Source organism: Canis lupus, chromosome 12 (genome assembly GCF_003254725.2).
Source record: "Canis lupus dingo isolate Sandy chromosome 12, ASM325472v2, whole genome shotgun sequence".
In the NCBI taxonomy this organism is placed as follows: Eukaryota; Metazoa; Chordata; class Mammalia; order Carnivora; family Canidae; genus Canis; species Canis lupus.
The window spans coordinates 38,393,551-38,413,240 of record NC_064254.1 but is presented as its reverse complement, the minus strand read 5'-3'; the positions used below and the strand labels follow the sequence as shown (position 1 = coordinate 38,413,240).

Genomic DNA, 19,690 nt, shown 5'->3' with positions numbered 1-19,690 from the left:
TGTCTGTGCCATTTGTATGTCTTCTTAGGAGAAATGTCTGTTCATGTCTTCTGCTCATTTCTTAACTGGATTATTTATCTTTTGGGTGTTGACTTTGATGAGTTCTTTATAGATTCTGGATACTAGTCCTTTATCCAATATGTCATTTGCAAATGTCTTCTCCTATTCCATTGGTTGACTTTTAGTTTTGTTGATTGTTTCCTTTGCTGTGAAGGTTTTTGCCTTGATGAGGTCCCAATAGGTCATTTTTGCTTTGGTTTCCTTTGCTACTAGACATGTCCAGTAAGAAGCTGCTGTGGCCAAGGTCAAAGAGGTTGCTGCCTGTGTTCTCCTCTAAAATTCTGATAGTTTCCTGTCTTACAATTAGGTCTTTCATCCATTATGAATTTATTTTGTTTATGGTGTAACAAAGTGCTCCAGTTTCATTCTTATAGATATCACTGTCCAGTTTTCCCAGTGTATTAAAATATTAATTTTTGCGTTGTATATTTCCCCATTCCCATATTCTAAGACCTTTTATAATTCCTCACCTTAGAGAAATCTGCTGTTAGCAAAACAATAGTTGATTCAAACTTCTATTTTGCATAAACCTTTACTTTCAAGTTTTCAGTAACTTTCAATTCTTGGTGTTGTTTTTCTAGAACATGAGCTGTTGCACTAATTATAGGAAGCCACAAAGGAAGACCAAAGGTAGAGTTGGGTGGAGAAGCAGATAGGTAGATTGGTGAGATTTATCCAGTCTGAATAGCATAGGTCTGTCTGGCCTTTCCTGGGATCAGCACCTATAAGGTGATTTGACCTCAAGGACAGGCAGTACAGTACATCAGGAAATTTAGACATTGGTTTGGGTGCCCAAGGTCACCAAAGATTGAAGTACATCTAGTACTGTCTCCAGAGAAAGCATTACAGTGACCATTCTGGGCAATTGAACCTCACTTGAGGAGTTTTCTTTATACCTTGATGAGTTTTACACAACTTTACGGTAGTAGAAATCCCAATATTGATTGGAATCAAATAGCCACCAATTTACATAAAATGTTAACTACATAAACTGGCTTGGGCTATCTTACTCAAAATCAACTCGGAAAACTTGGGAAGAAGAGTCCGGTGCATAACTCAGTAACTACCCCTGACAATTAGGTAACACAGCTAGAAAACTTTTGGGAGACCAGGGCTTCCTTGAACTACTTTATGTTGGGTAATGAGGTGTGGGATATTGCAGCCTGGAGCAGAAGGAGGCCAAAGGTAGCAGCCAGAGGAAAGACTAGGAAAACCTTTTAGCATATTTATAGAGATCAGCCTGTAAAGTGAGATGCAATATTTCCCATGTAGATTATTTGCTTTTTAACTACTCTTAAGCCATGTAAAGGTTTTGAAGGTCAGTGTGTATGTTTTCAAAGCTCTCTTTTTTCTTTTATGGCATCTTCATTTTGGTCTTATTTATAAAGACTTTTCCTCATTCCAAAGCAATGAAGACTTTTCCCATATTTAATTCTTGCACTCTTATAGTGTTAATTTCTACATTTAAATTTTGATCCATTTGGATTTTATTCAAGTGCATGGTAAGAAATATAGATCCAAATTTATCCTTTTCCAGATATTTATCAAGCAGTTCCAGAACTATTTTTTATTTTTATTTTTAATTTTTTTAATTTTTATTTATTTATGATAGTCACAGAGAGAGAGAGAGAGGGGGAGAGAGAGAGAGAGAGAGAGAGAGAGGCAGAGACATAGGCAGAGGGAGAAGCAGGCTCCATGCACCGGGAGCCCGACGTGGGATTCGATCCCGGGTCTCCAGGATAGCGCCCTGGGCCAAAGGTAGGCGCCAAACCACTGCGCCACCCAGGGATCCCCAGAACTATTTTTTAATTATTATTTTTAACTATGTTAAAATACACATAACAGAAAATTTACCTTCTTAACCATATTTAGGTGTACAGTTCAGTGGCATTAAGCACATTCATATTGTTGTGCAACCATCATCACTATCCATCTCCAGAACTCTTTTTATCTTGGGAGACGGAAACTCTATACCCATTAAATAATAATTCTCCCTTCCTCCCTCAATCTCTGGTAACTGCCATTCTACTTTCTGACATTTCACTTAGCATGTCCTCAGGTTCATCCGTATTGTAGCATGTATCAGAATTTCTTTCCTTTTTTAGGCTAAATAACACTCCATTGTATGTATATACCACATTGTCTTTATCCATGCATCACTTGATGGACTCTTAGAACATGTCCACATGACCTACAAACAAAAATAAAAGCAAAAATAAAACTGTTATCTCTTTTCCTTTCATTACCCAAATTTATTCTATCTATAGTATTATCATTATTTACTTGTATATTCTTTAAATGTCTACTAATGTATTTATCAATTTTAATTGATATTTTTTGATTCTCGATAATTAAAGATTTGGAAATTAATTATATCATTTCATTTAACCTCTCTTTGTTTCCCATTTTTTTTGATAGTTGTATCATTTCCTCCTTGTCAGAATAGATGGCATGTATATTTCATTTGTCACTCATTCCACCTTTAATTTTCTTTAGATTTCAGCTTATTTTATTCAAAGTTCTGTAGCTGTCTTTTGCTATAGTTTCCTGAAAATAAGTTTGGCTAAATGTTGCTCTCAACTTTCCCAGAAATGCATCTTTGAGTATGAATATAGTTTCATGAGTTCCTCCCTCCTACCCCCAACTGACTTTTTTACTTGAAAGACATTAAATATGATACACACTAGCTAGTCTCAGTGGAACAAGGGAGAAGGACTCCCTTGGAATAAGAATGTGAATAAGGAGACCTATAATAATATAACATAAACTGTGGTTAAAATGCTAAATACCATACCTGGTGAACACCTAAATTTGAGACCTGAAATTTATACCACTCAATATCATCATTCCAGGCAATAAATCTTTACATGTCCAGAGATGAAGTAAAACTGTGTGTATTAATTTAAAATAATACTAAGGTACAACTTGTAATTATAAGAAATAAACAGTCATTAGACAACATATCGTGCAGCAACATGTGCCTAGCATGGTTCTGTGTGCTGAGGTACAGAAGGGAAAAAGACTCCAATCCTTGCCTTTCTTGGAGCTTACTAGGTTCTTTTTTATTTTGTTTTTTTTTTGTTTGTTTGCTTGTTTTTGAGAGAGTGAGCACAAGAGTAGAGGGGAGAGGCAGAGGAAGAGAGGGATTTCCTTTTTTAAAGATTTATTTATTTGAGAGAAAGAGAGAGAGCGTGGAGGTAGAAGCAGAGAGAGAGGGGGAGAGAGAATCCTGAAGCAGACTCCCCAGAGTGGAGAGCCAACACAGAGCTTGATCCCAGGATCCTGAGATCATGACCTGAGCTGAAATTGAGAGTCTAACGGTAAGCCAACTGAGCCACCTGGCATGCCTGAGAGAGAGAATCTTAAGCAAGTTACACACCCAGCATGGAGCCTGACGTGGGCTCAATCCCACAACCCTGAGACTGACTGAGCCATTCAGGTACCCCATTTTGGAGCTTACATTTTCACCAGTTAGAAGTATTTGTACTTCAGAGGCTTTCTTTACATAATCTTTGGACATTCTGTTCTTCTGAGTCTGAGACAGGTGCAGAATTTTAACAAAATGTACTTATATTTGTGAGACATCTTTAGTTGTAGAAAACTGTATACAAGTCATTTATTTCACTCACAAAGTGCCGTGTTTGAGAAGAATAATAGGGACAGCTGTGTATGTAATAAAATATATCAATCTGTAAATAAAACATCATATTTTACAAGTAATGATTAAGATCTACTAGAACCATATAAGTTGATGCTAGCTTAGCCAAACATGCAGGTGACTCTAATTACTTACACTTCTTAGGTATTTCATTTAGTAACAGTTTTTTTTTTTTTTGGTATCTTAAAATAGGGAAAGGAATATCCATTTTAAATGAAATTGGAGGAATTACCAGAGACTATTCAAATTCTACTTACATACCCTTCATCAACACTGTATATACACCTATATTTTAGATTTCACCCTATGATGCTGAAATTCTCTATTTCTGGACCCAACTCTCCAACCTAAATATAAGCTCATCCATCAAGGTGGACGCAGCTTCCCTTCTTCTTTGTACCTGCTGAGCTCATCCAGGGTCTGGCACATCCTAGGCCCCTCAGTAAGTCTTCTGCCTTGCACTGCACCTTCCCTTGCATGATGGGACCTGCAACGACACTAGATTTGCTGTGAAGATGCTCATATAAAGAATAGAATCCCTCCCACCTACATCTGCTTCTGTGTTTTTCTCCAAGCACAGCTGAGCACTTTGCTTTTATTTCCAGATGCAGGTGGCCAGGCCTGCATGGCAGAGAGGAAACTAGGTCACAGGGACGCCGTAGGTCACCTACAGGGAGACCCGAGTCTCAGTTCCTTGACAAGTCATCCCCAGGTGAGACCCCGTCCAGTGCCACACACAGCGTGTGTGCATAGGAAGTGGGTGATCCAGTCCAGATCAGTGGCCAGCCTTCTTTGATTTCCAGTCCCCTAGTTTTACCACGATGTCAACCTCATGCTGAATGCTTTCCTTAAATTCTCTCCCTTGAGCTTCATACAATTTAGTCGTGTCCTAAATAACTAACAAGTGGAAAATGGATGCACAAGGGACTGGCATTTTCTGCCAAGCAGCTGAAAATAGTGTGCCATCAAGATGTGAAACCAAACTAAGAGTCAGTGTCAATAATGTGAAGTAACAGAGAGCAGAAGGTCAATGAGAGAACGAGCCCTCATGTGCTCCCTGCTGCAAGCTAGAAGCCTATAAACCTACAGAATCCTAGGACCCAAGAGATGGAATGAATTTCCAAAGTCAGCTGGAACCTTCCATTTCCCATTCAAACACCCTCTCTGCGTGGCCCAAGTAGAAGACCCTCAGAGCCATTCTGGAACAAGTAGTATCTCTGCTCCTTAGAATATGACTCCCCAGAACTGCATGTGATAGTTGAGACCAAGGAACAAATGCACACTAAATTATTACATTTTGAGGGGTAGAGAACTGCATTTGCAATACATAGAGGTAAATCTTAATTATTGACTCAATGACCTAATTGAATTTAAAAATACAGCTTTGCCTGAAATGCACAGACTATTTTATACCTTGTATTATGTGAATTAATCCCACTCTGCCTTCTAAAGTAGCACTATAAATAGAAACAATTCCTCCTGACTTCTAAAACCCCATTTTGTTTTTCAATTTTTTTTCACTAATGCACAGTAAGAAATACATTTTCCATCACATCTTGATACAAATACATACACACACATAAAACGGAAATTAAAAAAAAAACTTCATAAGACAATCCTCACCTTTAGTATTGTACAGCCTGATTTTCTTTTATCTATATTCTATGTTTTTTGTTTTATGAAATCACCATCACTTTAATTTTTACTCATACCAAGTGTACATTCTAAGCAAGCTATAGCCCGGCTACACTTTGTCTTCACACCAGAAGCAGCTTGTATCTAGAACATTGTGCTTCCTTGTGTCACATGGAGAAACCAGATGCCGGTTCTTAAACTAAGCTATGTGGCTAAGCATGGTGTTATTAGGTTAGGGAAGCATAATCCTCCTTCAGAGAAAATTCACAGATATTTGTAAAAAAAATTTTTTTAAATAAATAATGCAGCCTACTTTAGAGCTTTACATACATACATAATTTCCTTTAGGACATAGAAGTCTTGGGGATCCCTGGGTGGCTCAGTGGTTTGGTGCCTGCCTTCTGCCTAGGGCGTGATCCTGGAGACCTGGGATCGAGTCCCACCTCAGGCTCCTTGCATGGAGCCTGCTTCTCCCTCTGCTTGTGTCTCTGCCTCTCTCTCTCTCTCTCTCTCTCTCTCTCTGTGTCTCTCATGAATAAATAAATAAAATCTTTAAAAAAAATAAGACATAGAAGTCTTAAATGACAAAGCCTGGATTCAGAGCAGACCTGTGACATGTAAACCCACTTTCATAACCTGGATTTTTTTTTTATCACATCCTAATAGACTGACTTTTCTTTTACAAAGATCTCCTAAAACTTAAGAATTATGATAATGAAGCACAAACTTTATAATGATCTTATTTTATTATTTAAAAATAATTATTGTCTTATTACTAGAAAAGCTACAAATCTTAAGTTTGGAAAACGCTATGCTGTTGAAGTTCAGAGAGGTTCAGAATGTGGATAAATGTTTTCCACAAAGACCGATTCAAAAAAATAATGTTACATTAAGAAATTAATATTACAAAGTCATGAGATACCAGGAGCGACAGAATAAAAACTACATTCAATTCTACACACAGGTGATGGTTAGACCTTTTCTCAGGAGAAAAAAAAATGTCTAAAGTTGATTTATGTGTGAGGTAGCTGTCTTAAGACAATTACCATAGGAATGTAGAATAAAAAAATCCCTACTAAAAATATTTAAACTTTTAGCAATTGTCTTTTTTTTCTGCAGTTTTATTGACTTTTACCTCTGAAAAACAACAATTCCCTGCTCTTTTTAAGCACTTACAATGGATGAGGCTGTTCTCAGTGCCTTACATATTTAATCTTAATCAACCCACACAATAACTCATAAGGCAGGGAATATTGTTACTTCCACTTGACAAATATGAGAACAGGTGGCAGAAGTAACATGTTATGGTCATTTGGTGAATGGCAGGGCCAGGGTTGCACCTAGACTCTGAGGCTCTACAGAATATGTCCTACTTTTCTAATTGTGATAACATATAAAATGGCATATGGTTTGCCATTTTAATCATGTTTAAGTGTATAATTCAGTGACATTAGATACATTGACAGGTCTTTTCTGAGCCTAAAACTTTCCCTGGACATGCGTAATTACTTTCTAAACTCTCCTTTATGTGTGGTTGCTTTTTTTAAAAAAAAAAAGTTTATTTATTCATGAGAGATGCAGAGAGAATGGCAGACGGAGAAGCAGGCTCCATGCAGGGAGCCCAATGCGAGACTTGATCCCAGGACCCCGGATCACGACCTGAGCCAAAGGCAGATGCTCAACCACTGAGCCACCCAGGTACCCCATGTGATTGCTTTTGGATGTGCTAATCTTTAATTGTCTGATACCAAAGAAGAAGAAAAGAAAAATGAAGAGGTGAAAAAAACCAACCTGGCGCTCAATCTTCAAATCCTGTGAAAGTTACCATCAAGAAGAGACGTTTGCCACCACGGAGGTGAAGGTTGCAATAATACCTGCCCATCTCTGTGCTGACATCTCCACAACCGGAAGCATCAATCAGCAAGGCAAAAACAGACCCCCAATATTTGGAGGACAGGATCTCTACTGCTTACCCTGATACCTGCAAGCTACATGTAAACTTGTGAACACTCCCACGGCTGCCTGGGATGGGCTGTGGTGTGGGGGATAGGGAGCTGCTGCTGCCCAAAGAACTGAATTGACCAAAATTCAGTGCAGTTTACCATCCAAGACTTCCCTTAGAGATTGCAAGCTTTCAAGAGACTCCAGAGCTGCAAAGTAGTCACACCAGACAGATGCTGCCACTGTAATAGTTATCCAGTCAGAGAGTCAGATTCCTGGCACCTCCCACTCTGCCACTTTGAACTCCTCGAGAATATGTTCTTCACTACTACGCCCCTGTAGTTTTCTTTTACTTCTTCTGGGAAAATTTTACGAATTGGCCTCTTGACACATGGGATATGTGAGGTAAAGCAATAATTGGACTTTCAAAAGAAATCAAACTCTAGACTTGACCCAGGGCTCGAGCTTCGCTGTGAGTCCCAGAAGCACTGTGAATTGCCAGCCCACTCTCCCGCATGCTCCTGCTTTGCCATAGTCATTCTTTTCCCCTAGAGTTAAAATAAGCCTTGCTATGTGAATGACTAAGGAATTTAATTTTATTTCTTCATTTTTCGTAAACATTTCATTTACCATACTTGTTTCCTTTCAACACCACATAGGAGTCTGGGAGGTAAGGGAAAGGGAAGAGAGTTTCTCCCAAATGCTGAGGACCTTTAAGTATAGTTGTGTTGACTGTGTCTCCATAATGTCCCTCAGTGCCCCCTCATCACTGTGACAGCTACTGGAGCTATCCTAGGCCAGCCCTTCCCCATCTCTCCTTAATTATGTTGTCTCCTAACTACTTTCCTGCCTCCACTCTCTCCTCTTGTGACTGGTCTTTTATACTGGTGCAAGTGTGACCTTCCAGAAACACGTCTGATCATGTTACTCCTGTTCCTAAAAACCATGTCCTGGGGGCGAGAACACAGATATTCACCCACTGTCTTCTTTGATCACCATGAGCTGGGTGCAGCCTGACTCTCCATCACTGCAGACACAGACAGGTGATATGTTGAGACAGAAAGCCCACTGAAAAGCACTTTACTCCTCTTAGAAGCAGAGAAACTGAGCTATATGTAGCAGTATGGGCAGACTTTTAAAACTATTTTAAAGGAGAAGAGTAAAAAGAAAAATGAGACAAACATAAAAATGCCATAAATGTATATTATCTATGTAGCTTTCCTGAGAAGTGTTTAGCTCCAATCTAATCAAAAAGGAAACAATCATAAAAATGAAATATCTGGGGTTTCTAGAAGATAACTGGCCTGTGCCCTTCAAAGATTCAATATTATGAAAAAAAGAAAACAAAGGTTGAAGATAGTTCTCAATTATATGCAACTAGAAAAAGAGGGCAAGAGCTTTCAGCTGTGGTGTATGAGCTTTGAAGAGATTTTGAATCAGAACACAGGCACACATCCACACAGCTATAAAAGTATAATTCAGAAATTTAAAATGCGGCTATTTACTGCTTACTAATAATGTGTTAACATTCACATCTTTAGATGGGATAACTGAGGATGAAAGGAAAAAATCAGAGTCTCCTTAAACCAGCAAGCATGGTTATCCAAACACTTTGTACTTAAATTTAGCTAGAAAACATATGAACAGATAATAAAAAAACTTCTGGGATCACCAGCATGGAATCTAAATTGCTTGGCATTGTCCATGAACTTTTCATGATCTAGCACCTAGCTACTGCCTCTGCTAAGCTCTCCTATTCTCTCCTTTCTGTCTCTCCCACATGGGGAGTCAGAGGAAGTAATTCTTACAGGCTGCTATGCTCATTTATGGGTCTGATTCTTTGTTCATGCTGCTTTATCTGATGAAAATACAATTCTCCTTTTGTTATACAGCATCATCCTATTCATTCTTCCACACTCAAGGGCTTATTAAAATGTTTCTCCTCCTTCTGTCATTTTTTTGAACTCTAATATAAACACACAGACATACACACGCACTCACACACACACACACACACACACACACACACACCTTGCCCTTAATTATATCTTAGACTATAACTGTCACTTGTACTGAAGAGTTTATGTCTTTGTCCCTCTTCTAGATTGAAATTTCCTTAATGTGGGCGCTATGTTTTATTCTAGCCTGTTTTCCCCAAACTGAACACAATGACCAGGAGGCAGATGTCCAATAAATATTTGTTAAACAAATAAATGGAGGGAAGGAGAACATCATGGTTTCTTTCTACACTCAGGCTGCTGACCAGAAAGGTGAATTGTTCCACAAGGTCACCAAGCTAACAAATGAGTCAGCACTAGCTAAATCCTAGAACAGATCTCCCTGATATAGTGCATTATGTAACCATGCTGTCTTCACTCTTTTTCAAACATTTATGGACTGTCCACAAAGTGCTTGAAATTATTCACAAATCTGGGAAAATAAAGAGATGAGCAAGACATAATTCCTATGCTCCAATGTCTTAAAATCTAGAGGATCAATAAAACATAGCACATATTTATAATATTGCAGGTAATATGAAAGAAAGACAACAAAATGTTTGAGAGGTTTAGAAGTGAGGTTAGTCCAAATTTAGGGTAGAGAATAGAAAAGTTTGAAAGAAAACATTTGCATGGACCTTAAAAAATGCTGGAAAGAGGAAGGAAAAAAATAGTGAAGGGGATACCACAGAGGCAAGACAAACTGTGGTATAAGATAGGTGAAGAAGCGGGAGTGACTGCCTTTCATCTTTTCCCTCCTACTTCATCACTGTAGCCATCATTGCCTTGTCCATTCTGGCTTACTGGTTGCTGTACCTCCTTATTGGCTCTATCCCCCTCCCCACCGCCATCCAACACTCTTCATTTTCCACTCTACCATGTGAATTATCATTCAAGTACAAAAATCATATTAGCTAATATTCTGCTTCAGATCTGTCAAAGTCAATTTTCACTTCAGTTTAAAAATTACACACCTTTACTTATTATAGATTTTTTTCTTATGATTTCCCCACTGCTTGTTTTGTAACCTCAGTTCTTGCATATTTCCTACATGGACCTTATATGCCAACCATAACAAGCTCTCAAATTTACCTGAACATCCTAAACATATCCTTCCATATCAGAGTATATACTGCTCCCATACACTGGCATACCCCCTGTTTCCTCCCTTTTTCTTTGTCTTCCAAACTCATTCTTTTTAAAAACAAATATTTAATGAACATTAACTCTGTGTCAGATATAGCACTAAATGTAGAGGTACAACTGCAAGTGAAATACTTGTAATTCCTTTACGTTCTTGTCCCTCCAACTAAAAATTCATGCACTCTCATTTGAATCTCCAATAACACCTCATGTTTAAAAATTCTTCCCTGTTTTCTCCATTATATCTGTTGCATTATAATTATCTGTTTACTTTGTCTAGTATTGATGGTACTCTGTGATATCCTTGCAGACAAAGATTGTGTCTTTAAAAAAAAAACAACTTTGTTTTCCAAGTAACTTAAACATAAAAAATAAGTTTTTCAAGTGAATGAATGAAAAAACTATTTCCAGATTCATTTCTAGATTAATTTATTCATTTAATAGTTATTTATATGGCATTCATTTTTCAATGTGATGGGGATATAAAAGAGAATAAAACAGAGAATGTACCACATTCATGAAATTTACATTTTATTGGGAATACCTTGAATTATCTTTGCTAATATTAAGTTAGGCCTGTCACCTACTCAATATATGTTCCTCCGTTCTCCTTACTGACAGAAAGCTATGTGTTGAGAGTGGCAATTTACCCACATGAAAACTCCTTTGCTGCTTCCCTTGAAGACCAGGGTGATCAATGTTATGTAAAGGAAAGTTTTTGAGTAAAGTCTCCAAGAAAGTATTGTAAAGGCTCACTTTGTTACCCTATATTGCCATTTACATCCCCCCCTCTCCTTTCTTTATTATTGGGAATCAACTATAATGGCTGGAGCTATAGCCACCATCTTGTTAGCACAAGGACGAAAATCATGCTCTAAGAATGATGGAGAAGGGAGATAGGAAGAAGCTGAGGTGTTGATGACATTCTAGAGCTGCTGTGCTTATTCTGGACTGTCTGCCTCAGATTCAAGTGAGAGAGAAATACCTGGCCATCTTGTTTAAGACACTGTTCTTCAGGTAGTAGTACTAGTAACTGAATTCAACTTCTAAAAAATACAGTAGACAATATAAAGCTATTAATATGACAGAGGAACCAGGTGGAAGACTAGAATGATACTTTGAGTGAAAGACAACTTGATCATTTTAAAGTGGTATGATGGAAGGTAGAGAAGAAAGCAGGTACAAAGGATATTCCAGTTTTTTATCTGAGGGACCAGCCAAGGGAGAAATAAAACACAGGATGATGAAGGGAGCTATGGAGGTTAAGTACATTCTGGAAACATTGTCAGACATGCAAATGTTGAGGGCAATTTTTTTTGGTAAGACAGAACCAAAGCCATTTTGGGTAAACTGGTATTGGGAAGCCAATAAGGTATCCATGAGGTGACGTCTATGAGGTTTAAAGACATTTGGGAATGAAGTTCACGGAGAGGTCTGGATTCAAGATTAACATTTAATATGCACACAGATTCATCTGTACAAATGTTCAATGTTACCACGGGAGAGTGAAAAAGACAGAAAGGGGACCAAGCACTGGTCCTTAAGGAGAAACAAGCACAAAGAGGCACCAGGAAGAGAAACCAGAGATACCTTTTTTGACAGAAGAACCTGAAGAATTCAGCGTCATTTAACCAAACAAAACAAAGTGTGCCTGTGTCCGCTTTAATAGACTTGATCATGTTTGGATTGTAGGCTCTTTGAAGGTATAAGATAAATGTTGTGCCCAAGATTGTGAATCCCAGAAACTACCAAGGAGCCAACACCATGCAAGCGCAGGAGGGTTTATTAGCAAGCTTGAGCTTGGGTCCAAGCATACCGGGCACAGCAGAGCAGGGACTTGGACCCCGAGGTTAAGAGGCATAGCAGTTTTATAGGGGCCAGTGGCCAATGAGATTGTAACACACACAGAAAGTTGCATAGTCATGTCTGTCCCCATGCAGGTGGCCAATTGATTTACAATTTACCCTATAGTGACTGTTTGAACTAGCCTATCATTCTGGTCAGAATTGGCGGGCAGGTTTGGCAGGCAAAAGGCAGGGTTTACACTGTGGCAGCTAATGGTTCCACATTCCTATATGAGCCGGTTTCCCGTAAGGGTATGCTCAGCAGGGTGGGGTGCTGACTAGCAATAGGGTGGCAGCGCCTTAAGCAATAAGCAGGTCATGTGGGGGTCATACAGGAGGTGGCGGGTGTAGAACAAAATGGAGTTAGTCCTGCTCTGCTTGTCCAGGGGGAGGGGATTTTTGTTAAATTCCTTGGGTCCCACAATAAAGACTCTAGCTTAAGGAATGTGTTTTCATCAGATTTCCTAGTAAAAGCTAGTACATGGTTGGCATTGAAAGTTTTGCTATTTTAGTTTCTGTTGATTCACTCAGGACAGGGGAAGTCTCCATGCTCTGCAGACAACCAGGCGCTTTGGGGCATTTTCAGACTGCTGATGCTGAACTTTGCATGTAACTTGCTTTACTCTTTGGGATACTTTAGAAGTGAACTATAAATATTTAAAAAGGAAAGGGTTATTACTGTGTTTTCTTTGATTGATATAGGTGAGGAAGGAAAACCTGAACATTTAAAGATACTCTACATATTTAGCCTTTATATCATCTGAAATTACTTCAACTCCAATCACCTCCTGGTTGTTCTAGTAATCAGTCTTTTTTTAAAGGTGATATCTGAAGTAACATGGATTCTATATTATTAACACATGGCAAGATTCTGAGAAAAATAGCTTCTCCCTGCATACCCACAAGAAAATCGGTAAATGTTAAAATGAACAGCCTGCTATAAACATGGGCTACGATAAGCCACAGCAAGTTCTCTCAACTTTTAAGTAGGAGAGATCTTTCTCTAAAATGATATCAACTGGAAGTGAAATTTTTCCAGCCTTGAACCATAAAGGATAATTTTGGCAGAGCCCAAAGTATATTTGTACTTATTAGCCGTACAAAGCCTGAAAACCTGCAAAAATTGCACTAAACAGAGGTTCACATGACTTCCATATCATAATCTATTCTCCTTTACAACTCCAGTCTGGTTTTGCCCAAGGCTGCTATCCCAAACCCCTTGGTGCTTCCATTAGGTTATTTCTGTCATTTTGTATGCCTGTGTCCTCCACTATTCCTGACCATTAGTGCTATTTTAATCTCTGTTAAAAAGAATACTTGAATATATGAAGATTTCATATATACTATGGAGAGGCCACTGCATTTTGCTTACCTTTTTTTTTTTTTTTCTGCTAACCTCTTGAATAACAGTAACATAATTACTGGGAAATTCCTTTTCATCTTTAACTTCAAATTTCCTGTAAGTATCTAGTAGAGTTACTTGGCATTGATTCACCCCTCTCAAGCAGAAATTAAGAAATTAAGAACTGACTACTGTCTGTGTGACCTTAGGCAAGTCACTTTATCACCTTGTACTTGAATTTTTTTTTAATTTAAATTCAGTTAGCCAACATATCATTAGTTTCAGATGTTGAGTTCAGTAATTCATTAGTAGTATATAACAGCCAGTGCTCTTCACATCACGTGTCTTCAGTCTTCTTATTCATACCATGGAGACAAAGAAATACCTGGACTACGAGCTTTGCAAGAATCAATATACGTAAAGCCCTTTGCAAAGGCAGTTCCTATATTGCAGTAAACCCTCACAAAATTTTAGCAATTGTTTTTTAAATTTATTAGGCAATTTCTACTCATAGAGCACATATATATTTTGCCGTGGGGAATAGAAAGAAAATGGTTGGTCAGTTCCCAGTCATGATGACTGTGTTATGATAGTGATGTCTCTTCTGAAATGCGCCATATCCAAAATTCTAAACCAAATGCCACATATAATTTAAAATCCCAAACAAATACCTGCATGGAAAACAGATTGTGAGACTATCATGTTAATCTCAAGCCTTAATATTTATTTCACTTGCATGTGTATTTAAAGATGTTTCTGCTGTTTTTTTTCCCCCTTTGCTTTTGATAGTTCCAAAAGAAGGTACTATTGCCGGTAGGTGAGGCCACACATTGATGGTTTGCAGGGTATCATTTTTATAGTAGTTAAGAAAGGCAAAACTTGGTTTGTCTTTATACAAATATTTAAGTGTAAATTGCCAATTATTCACAGCTCCTTCTCAGCCCCTCAGTGTCACATTCTTTCAGGGGAAGAAGCCTCCAGATTTCTTGATAGCTCCAATGCACTTATTTGAAAGAAAATGGTTTCCACTGGAATTTCATGAAGTCAAACTGGGACAAGCTGAATACAAGTAGGAAATGCTAGAAAATGGGATGAAAAATAAAGCCTGAACATGCTCAGTCAGTATATTTTAAAAATCATATCTACTTTAAGTCCACAATTTCCTGTATTTCAGGAAGATTTCAAAGAGAATATTTAAATGCATGTTCTTTTCAATCTGAAAATTAGCATGCCATGCAGTAGATGAAAAATCATTTTCTTTCTTCACATGTGGTATATTCATACTGCTTTTATTTGCAATAAAATTAGGATGAATACTTACCTTCCATGTTTCAACCTAAATAATTTTCAATATATGATGATGAGTTCAGTATCCATGAGCTGTGGCCAGAGATTTGCCTTTATATTGCAAATGTGTAGACATAATGTTTCAAAGTCAGGAAATCCTTGAACTTTTATGTTTTTTGTTCACAGCAGTTAGATACTCTCTGAGAAATAAGTCTGTAAAAGAATATCAGGACTGCAAAAGCAGAAGTAAAATGGCCCTATATGCCATTTGTAATACATAAACTTGTAAATAAACCAAACAAGTGAATTTTGGGAAAAAAAGATGATTTAAAGCATTAATGGAAAATGATGTATTTATTCATTCTTTTGACAGCATACAGTATGCTAGTAGGCTTGAGGTGCCAAAAATAAAATGGCAAGGAAGACAGAGAACTTGTCTTTGTGGAAATTAGAGTTATAATGACAGTCATGTCTAAAAATCTTCTAGGTGTGTACACTTAGATGAGTTAAGATGCCTAAGGATATCTCCATGCTGGAGGGCAGAATTATCTGAGAGTTCTTTATTTATTTATTTAATTAGTTAGTTTTTGGTGCTTTGAATAAGCTGTGGGTCTTTCTATATAAAGAAAAATATCAACTAATAACACTATCTTTCTGCCTTTAGAATTATAATATGGAAAGTATACACAACGAAATGTTATAGTCATAACATTTTCAGACATTATTGATGCCTGTATGTGTAACCATGATTTTAATCTAATTAAAAGGGGTAAGTTCTGGGGTGCCTGGCTGGCTCAGTTGGTAGAGCATGAGACTCTTGATCTCAGGGTCCTGAGTTCAAGCCCCATGGTGGTACAGAGCCTACTTAATTTAAAATACAATGGTAAGTTCTGGCATAATGACAGTAACTTCAGTTAATGTCTGTTCACAACTAAAAGTAAAGAAGTAAAAGGTTATTATAATTACAGAGGGTAATTATATAAGGGCTAATGATTTAAATCCAGATTTGATGGCTGGAACTGTAGCAGCTTTTTGTGACTAGGAAGCAATAGTCCTGATGAAGAAGAGCAAATACGGTAAAAGCAGTAGAAGTAAATAAACTCATATTTGTTTAACCCATTGTCAGATGGGCATTTTCTTATTTGCAGCAGAAGGCATTTTTCAGTGTTACAGCTAATGTGAGTGAAACACAGGATTTGGATTAAGAATTTTTCATACCAAAAAAAGAAAAAAAAGAATTTTTCATACCTTGATATGGTGACTGTTTAACATGATGGTAACATGCCTACACTGGGGCCATGGTTTGGCTGAAAGAGAGTAACCAGATTACTCATCCTATGGGAGAACCAGACTGGGATTTGGGGATTTGTAAGAGGCACAGAAAATAATGAGGGGGTTTTGCGTACACAGTGAAAGAGCCAATTTGCTGAAGCAAAGGAACTTCAGAGAAGGCTTCACCTGTGATAAAGTTTTAAACATAAGGCGAAGGGGCAAATCCCATGGTAGGGGTAATTCTTAAATCCCCATTTCATCTCCATGCTCTGTTTACCCAGCTGTATAACTAATCAAGCTTTCTTTTCCCTTACATGCATTCATTTCTTCCTGGTATTAATTCATATGCAGCATTGATTTCATTAAGCAATGAACCTTCAAGCAGTAAGCATGATTTTCTACCTTGGAAAGAGGAAAATTAATTAACACCTTTGGCATTTGAAGACTATAAAAGCTTGCCTAAGGTCAAAAATGAGCACTCGTGGGTCTTTATTAGCAACTTTTTGCTCAGTCCACTGGGTACCTGTAGGTCTATTTTTGTCATAATTCTCAAAGAAATAAATTATTTATATCCTAATTATGGAAAGTTATTATTTCAGCTCGTTAGAAATAGCCACAAGAAATATATCAACCTGTGAAGTAAAACAATATTCATTGGCCATAAAAAGATAGAAGCTTTTTTTTCTTTTTTAAGACAAAAGAGATGGTGGAGTTTAGGAAAAATACATGTACAAGATATAATTTTTTAAAAAGCAGGAAAAAAAGAAAGATCCTAAAAATAGTATAATGCATTCTAGAGAGAACTTTAGAAAAAAAATATTAGCAACCTTTGAAGACCTTAACAAACATCTCTCCAGTTCATCCTTACAAAGCAAACACTGAAGCTTAAAGGTTTTGTAAATTGTTTCCAGCCACTAGACTTACTGAGTTTGATTCTGTAAGAATAAGAATGTTGCAAATATGATACAATCCTTAATAAGATATATATTGTAATGCAAAATCCCTTTTCCCTAGAGATGTAGCAAGGTAAAATCAATTCCAAGTATCCAGTTTATTATTGATTTTTCTCTTTTCGACATATAAACTTTCCTGTTAAGAGCTCTCCATAGTGGCCAGGAATTCAGTGAAGGCGACAACAATGTAATGTATCTATTCAAAAAAGCTTTCCATTAGAATTCGAGACACAATGTCATTTGAGAACAATACTATACTGCTAGGTACCACACTTTCTTCTATCAGTACATTTAGCCAAAAGAAGTAATGGTGGTATTAAATAAAAGGTAGAGTAGGATCCTAAACAACCTGTAACTCATTGCCAATTACTCTAAAAGTCAAGAAAACAGAGCTTCCTTTTACAGCATCAGCCAATCTGAAATGTTTTGCAAGCTGGTACTAGTTAACCTCATCTCTATGCCTTAGTCATTTTTTTTTAAATTATCTTATATAAGTGCTAAATTATAAAATTATATTTTATGATTTCAGAAAAATGAATTGAACCCTTTGCAATTTATAAAGGATGTGCTAATGACTTTCTACAAAAAAAAAAATAGTTGATTGTATTGTTACTTGTAAATAGCAGGAAAATGCAGATTAAAACCAAAATTCAAAAAACAGCAACTGGCTAAGTAAAATGCACAGAACAGAGTGAAATAATTTAAATGCAGTATTTCAAAAGTTTAATATAGAACCTGTTTATTGGTTAGGAAAGATGTGTTCTATATTTTAAGTAAAAAATTCAGGTTTAATGTTAGTGAAATCCCATTTTTTATAAAAAAGTTTGTATATGTGGAGTTTCTGCATACTTAAAATACACAAAGAAAAAGGTATAGAAGGATATACCATTATAACAATACTAATATTGAATTGTGAGATCTTCTAGTAGATTTTTATTTTCTTTTTTCTGTTTTGTTTTTGTCTTTGATAAAGAGAAGTAAAATGCAATTTAAAACAAAAACACTGGGGTACCTGGGTAGCTCAGTGATTGCACGTCTGCCTTCAGCACAGGGTGTGATCCCGGGGTCCTGGGGTCCAGTCCCACATTAGGCTCCCCACAGGGAGCCTGCTTCTCCCTCTGCCTATGTCTCTGGCCTCCTCTCTTTCTCTCATGACTAAATAAATAAAATATTTAAAAATAAGTAAATAAAACAAAAACACTGACATTGTCAAACTTAAATTCAGAGAGAAATTAAAAGCTTACCCAGTCCCATCTTCTACCTAGTATGCCTTCTGAAATATGCCTATCGTAGGATAACTCAGCTGTTAGTCCAATGCCTCTAAGGCAAATGTAGCTCACTTCATTTCCAGGCAGCCTGAATGGAAAGCTTCAATCATGAGAAATGTCTTTTATTTTATTTTTTAAATTCAATTCTCCCTACTTCCGACTTCTCTTTGGTTCTCCTTGTTCTTTGTAAGTGGCAAGTGGGTTGAATAGGCTTATTCTTTCTTCTAAAAAGCAGGCTTCCCAATACTTAAGGACTGCTTTGTACTCTAAGTCTTTTTTAACCCGTGTCCCTTTAATCTCTTGGCATAGGCAGATGGTGAAGGGTGTGGAAGAGCAGAAAGGTCAAGCAGTCAAGAATGCTGCTTGAGTGGACCTCTATTCTAAACAAGGAGCCTATGGCTCCTCTTGCAAAAAGCCCATTTTCTACAAGTAGTTCTCCTAGGACTCACAGAGAAATGGAGGTCAGGTGGGACATATTTTATGAGAGGGAAGGTAAATATGTGTGCATTCCATCCTAGTCTAGAACATGGAATTTTGACTCACCTTCTTCCTGTAAGACCTTTTTTATATCCAAAAGCATCCAAATGATTTTTGATGAACTCACAGTGAAAGTAAAAGAATGGAAAGGGGAATTAAACATAGCAGAGATGAGGACGGTACCTGAAGAAAAATTTTAATAATGATTCTTTTTGTAATCCACAACTGATCTCAAGTATTTTAAAATTTTCACTATTAAATTGTCAGCTACTAGTATTTGAAGGCTGAGATGTTCTTTGAGTCACTTATAGTACCTGCTTCAGACTTTGCCTGTAATAACACTCAATGCCTGTGCTTCATACATGTTATATTATGTTGTGTTGTGTTAGTCAACATACACATCCATAGTCATGTACACATTGACCTTCACAATTAGAATCACATGCCCATGGGTTTCTTCAGACAAGCGTTTCAGAAAATTGACTAACTGAAAAATACTCACATTGAAAAACAAATATAATTACCCTGGTAGATTGAAATATACATAGAATATGAATGAATGAATAAATTTTCAAATTATTCTATCCTCTGTGGATGTGGACTTTGTTATAGCATTATCAGTAAATTAGCCTAATTAGAAATTAATTGAAGAAACTTCCCCATACTATTTGCAAGGGATTAAATGAGTATTTGTTGGTTAAAGTTGGGTTTTTTAAATACTCGGTGGTTTTAATTTGGACTCTGGATGCAAGCACTGTTTCAAATTGTCGTCGGAATCTTTTTGGCCAAAGAAAATATAGCAATACAGGAACA

General features: G+C 37.1%; 2 long non-coding RNA genes and 1 other non-coding gene across 3 annotated transcripts; 1 reads left to right on the top strand and 2 right to left on the bottom strand.

Annotated features, from left to right (window-relative positions):
* Positions 1 to 1,849: 1,849 nt before the first annotated feature.
* LOC125752234 (uncharacterized) lies at positions 1,850 to 4,218 on the bottom strand. Its single transcript, XR_007401231.1, has 2 exons — positions 4,119 to 4,218; positions 1,850 to 2,251 (listed from the first exon to the last, which is right to left on the bottom strand). It is a non-coding gene; the product is annotated as an uncharacterized LOC125752234 (long non-coding RNA).
* Positions 4,219 to 15,688: 11,470 nt separating this feature from the next.
* Positions 15,689 to 15,764, top strand: TRNAK-CUU (transfer RNA lysine (anticodon CUU)). Its single transcript has one exon. It is a non-coding gene; the product is annotated as a tRNA-Lys (tRNA).
* A 391-nt stretch (positions 15,765 to 16,155) lies between these two features.
* Positions 16,156 to 18,482, bottom strand: LOC118350518 (uncharacterized). The gene is made up of 3 exons (XR_004804463.2): positions 18,377 to 18,482; positions 18,145 to 18,287; positions 16,156 to 16,214 (listed from the first exon to the last, which is right to left on the bottom strand). It is a non-coding gene; the product is annotated as an uncharacterized LOC118350518 (long non-coding RNA).
* Between the last annotated feature and the right edge of the window lie 1,208 nt (positions 18,483 to 19,690).